We start from the raw sequence: 5,000 nt of genomic DNA on the forward strand, positions 1-5,000 counted from the left end.
AAAAAATTTCAGCCCGCTTCCTCCGGGTTGACCTGGTGGCCGAGCATCTCACCGTCCCCGGACGCAGCGAGGGACTGCCTCCCGGCCGTCAGGATCGGGCCCCTGGAAGTCTGGGTGGGGTGCGGGGGGGGGGGGGGAATTGCCCGACGCCTCCGAGGAGCGCTACCGGGGCGGGCCGGGCCCCCCCTGCTCGAAAAGGAAAAGAAGGATCGGGCCCACGAGAGACAGGGACCCGGCCGCCAGGCAGGCCGACCTGGGTTCACCGTCCCCGGCCGCAGCGAGGGACTGCCTCCCGGCTGACTGGATCGGGCCCCTGGAAGTCTGGAAAAAGTTTAACCCGACGCCTCCGAGGAGGGGGCGCCCAGGGAAGGAGGGAGAACCGGGTTGACCTGGCAAAGCGGCCACCAGGTATACCAGTTAAAACCTATGGGTTGACCCGGTGGCCGGAAAGCATACCGGCCAGCCAGGTGAACCCCGTTCGATTCCACGGGTTGACCTGGTGCCCGGGAGGGGACTCGGACGGTTCCCCCCGGGGTACGCCTTCCTCGGCCCGAAGGAACAGGGTGCGAACCAGGCGCGGGGGCGGGGCGGGGAACCGCTGGAACCGCTGGGGGACGGGGGACGGGGAGGGGGGGAATGGATCGGGCCTGCCGGGACCCGGCCGCCAGGCAAGCCGCCCCGGGCTCACCCTCCCTGGCCGCAGCGAGGGACTGCCCCCCCCCCCACCCCCGGCTGACAGGATCGGGCCCGCTGGAAGTCCGGGAAAATATTTTTCCCGACGCCGGAGGGAGGGGGGGGGGGAGGGGAAGGGGCTCTGACGGGCCAGCCCGGGCCCCGGAGCTTGAAAAGGAAAAAAAAGGATCGGGCCCGCGAGAGACGGGGGCCCTGCCGCACGGGGCAGTCCGACCGGGGCTCGCCGTGCGGCAGGCCCGGGCGCCGGCAGGGGAAAGCGGGCGAGGAGGCGCGGAGCCGGGTGCCTACGGCCATACCGGACCGAACGCCCCCGATCCCGTCCGATCTCGGAAGGTAAACCGTCCCGGGCCTGGCTAGTACTTGGATGGGTGACCGCCTGGGAATCCCAGGTGCCGTAGGCAGCTTTTCCCGGTCCGAGCCAGCTCTCTCTCCTTTTTCTGGGGAGGAAGGAGAAGGGGGGGGGGGGGCGGGCCAGAAAGCCCCTCGTCGCTCCTGCCGAGTCGGAGGTCGCGGCCGCAGGTCACGGGTCGGGGCGCCTGGGGTCCGGCTCCCCCCAACACCCACCCGGCTTCCTCCGCGGAGGACCCCCGGCCACCGAAGCCGCTGGGGGAGACCCCGGGCATGGGGCGGACTGGCCCGGCCCCTCCCGGCCCCCCTGCGCCCGGCCGCCGGCCCGCGGGACCGCCCCGAATCCCCCCGCGGCCACCCAGGCGAGGCCTGGCCTGGAGGGCCCCACGGCGGGTGTCAGGCTCCCCGCCGCTTGCCCCACCGGGGACCCACGGCCACCGAAGCCGCTGGGGGGAGACCCCGGGCATGGGGCGGACTGGCGCGGCCCCTCCCGGCCCCCCTGCGCCCGGCCGCCGGCCCGCGGGACCGCCCCGAATCCCCCCGCGGCCACCCAGGCGAGGCCTGGCCTGGAGGGCCCCACGGCGGGTGTCAGGCTCCCCGCCGCTTGCCCCACCGGGGACCCACGGCCACCGAAGCCGCTGGGGGAGACCCCGGGCATGGGGCGGACTGGCCCGGCCCCTCCCGGCCCCCCTGCGCCCGGCCGCCGGCCCGCGGGACCGCCCCGAATCCCCCCCCGGCCACCCAGGCGAGGCCTGGCCTGGAGGGCCCCACGGCGGGTGTCAGGCTCCCCGCCGCTTGCCCCACCGGGGACCCACGGCCACCGAAGCCGCTGGGGGAGACCCCGGGCATGCGGCGGACTGGCCCGGACCCTCCCGGCCCCGCTGCGCCCGGCCGCCGGTCCGCGGGCCCGACCCGAATCCCCCCGCGGCCACCCAGGCGAGGCCTGGCCTGGAGGGCCCCACGGCGGGTCTGCAGCTCCCCCCGGGCTTCCTCCCCCGAGGACCCACGCCCCCCCTGAGCCGCAGGGGGAGACCCCGGGCCCGGGGCGGACTCGCTCGGGCCCCCCCCCTGCGCCCGGCCGCCGGCCCGCGGGACCGCCCCCGAATCCCCCCGCGGCCAGGCAGGAGAGGCCTGGCCTGGATGCCACGGAGGACCCGCGGCCCCCAAAGCCGCAGGAGGCGCCCCCGGCCCCGGGGCCGGTAAGCCCCGTGTCGCTCCCCCCCCCTCACCCCCCCACCCCCCCCGCGCCTCGCTGCCGGGCACCGGGCACCGCCCCAGAGTCAGCCGCAGCCGGCCGGCCTGAGAGCTGCCCTCCTGTGTGAGACTACGTTGATACTAACCGGCCATCAGGCAGGTCAACCCCATTGCTAGACCTGGGTGGACCTGGTGGCCGAGCGGGGACTTAGGAAATTTTCCAGCCTTTTCCCGGGGCGTGACCTGTTGTCCCGGTGGGGACTTTGAAAATTTTACAGCCGCTTCCCGGGGCTTGACCGGTTGTCCTGAAGGCCCCCCACCCCCACCCCCACCCCCGGGCTCCTGCTCCCCTCTCCCCAGCCTCGGTGCTCCGCTCCCAGCCTCGGAGGCTCCCTCTCTGCGGCGGCTGCATCGCGTCCGAGGACGCTCACCCTCCGGAGGCTGGCTGTAAAGCCTGACACCCACCACCGCCGCCGCCCCGATTCTCCGAGGGGCGACTCTGAGGCCTCCCCCCACCCCCGGACCACCCTGGAGACGACTGCTAAGCCCCCACCCCCGGCCAGTCTAGGGGAAGACTGCTAAGCCTCTCCCCCCCCTGCCCCACCCACCCACACTGTCTGGGGGATGACTATTAAGCCTCCCCCCCGCCCAGCCTGGGGGAAGACTGTTAAGCCTCCCCCCCACCCACCCTGTCTGGGGGACGACTATTAAGCTTCCCCCCCGCCGGAGCGCCCGGGGGACGACTATTAAGCCTTCCCCCGGACTGCCCGGCGGACGACTGCGAAGCCTCCCGCTCAGCCTGGGGGAAGACTGTTAAGCCTCCCCCCCACCCACCCTGTCTGGGGGACGACTATTAAGCTTTCCCCTCCGGAGCGCCCGGGGGACGACTATTAAGCCTCCCCCGGACTGCCCGGGGGATGACTGCGAAGCCTCCCGCTTTGCCTGGGGGAAGACTGTTAAGCCTCCCCCCCCACCCACCCACCCACACTGTCTGGGGGACGACTGTTAAGCTTTCCCCCCCGGAGCGCCCGGGGGACGACTATTAAGCCTCCCCCGGACTGCCCGGGGGACGACTGCGAAGCCTCCCGCTCAGCCTGGGGGAAGACTGTTAAGCCTCCCCCCCCCCCACCCACCCACACTGTCTGGGGGACGACTATTAAGCTTTCCCCCCCGGAGCGCCCGGGGGACGACTATTAAGCCTTCCCCCGGACTGCCCGGGGGACGACTGCGAAGCCTCCCGCTCAGCCTGGGGGAAGACTGTTAAGCCTCCCCCCCACCCACCCTGTCTGGGGGACGACTATTAAGCTTTCCCCTCCGGAGCGCCCGGGGGACGACTATTAAGCCTTCCCCCGGACTGCCCGGGGGACGACTATTAAGCCTCCCCCGGACCTGCTCCATCTCGACTATTAAGCCCCCCTCTGTGGTCCTCAGGACCACTGCCGCGCGGCCCGCGGAGTGGGGTGACACCCGGGCCGCACAGCAAACCGGCCACCAGGTCAACCCATTGAATCCAATGGGTTGACCTGGTGGCCGGAAATCAAACCGGCCACCAGGTCAACCCATTAGATTCAGTGGGTTGACCTGGTGGCCGAGCGGGGACTTGGAAAATTTTACAGCCGCTTCCCCGGGGGTTGACCTGTTGTCCCGGTGGGGACTTTGAAATTTTTACAGCCGCTTCCCCGGGGGTTGACCGGTTGTCCTGAAGGCCCCCCACCCCACCCCCTCCCGGGCTCCTGCTCCCCTCTCCCCAGTCTCGGTGCTCCGCTCCCAGCCTCGGAGGCTGCCTCTCTGCGGCGGCTGCATCGCGTCCGAGGACGCTCACCCTCCGGAGGCTGGCTGTAAAGCCTGACACCCACCGCCGCCGCCGACCCGACTCTCCGAGGGACGACTCTGAGGCCTCCCCCCACCCCCGGACCACCCTGGAGACGACTGCTAAGCCTCCCCCACCGGACCGCCCGAGGGAAGACTGCTACGCCTCCCGCCAGCCCTTCCCCGCCCAGCCTAGGGGAAGACCGCTAAGCCTCCCCCCCCGCACAGTGTCTGGGGGACGACTATTAAGCCTTCCCCCCCCCCCGGAGCGCCCGGGGGACGACTATTAAGCCTTCCCCCGGACTGCCCGGGGGACGACTGCGAAGCCTCCCGCTCAGCCTGGGGGAAGACTGTTAAGCCTCCCCCCCACCCACCCTGTCTGGGGGACGACTATTAAGCTTTCCCCCCCGGAGCGCCCGGGGGACGACTATTAAGCCTTCCCCCGGACTGCCCGGGGGACGACTGCGAAGCCTCCCGCTCAGCCTGGGGGAAGACTGTTAAGCCTCCCCCCCACCCACCCACCCACACTGTCCTGGGGACGACTATTAAGCTTTCCCCCCCGGAGCGCCCGGGACACGACTATTAAGCCTTCCCCCGGACTGCCCGGGGGACGACTGCGAAGCCTCCCGCTCAGCCTGGGGGAAGACTGTTAAGCCTCCCCCCAGCCACCCACCCACCCTGTCTGGGGGGACGACTGTTAAGCTTTCCCCCCCGGAGCGCCCGGGGGACGACTATTAAGCCTCCCCCGGACTGCCCGGGGGATGACTGCGAAGCCTCCCGCTTTGCCTGGGGGAAGACTGTTAAGCCTCCCCCCCCATCCACCCACCCACACTGTCTGGGGGACGACTATTAAGCTTTCCCCCCCGGAGCGCCCGGGACACGACTATTAAGCCTTCCCCCGGACTGCCCGGGGGACGACTGCGAAGCCTCCCGCTCAGCCTGGGGGAAGACTGTTA

The 5,000-nt window shown here is 71.5% G+C and overlaps 1 non-coding gene across 1 annotated transcript; it reads left to right on the top strand.

Moving 5' to 3' along the window:
- Positions 1-975: 975 nt before the first annotated feature.
- Positions 976-1,094, top strand: LOC135894857 (5S ribosomal RNA). Its single transcript, XR_010562398.1, has one exon. It is a non-coding gene; the product is annotated as a 5S ribosomal RNA (ribosomal RNA).
- Positions 1,095-5,000: the final 3,906 nt, after the last annotated feature.

This window comes from Emys orbicularis (assembly GCF_028017835.1).
Source record: "Emys orbicularis isolate rEmyOrb1 chromosome 15 unlocalized genomic scaffold, rEmyOrb1.hap1 SUPER_15_unloc_3, whole genome shotgun sequence".
Lineage (NCBI taxonomy): Eukaryota > Metazoa > Chordata > Testudines > Emydidae > Emys > Emys orbicularis.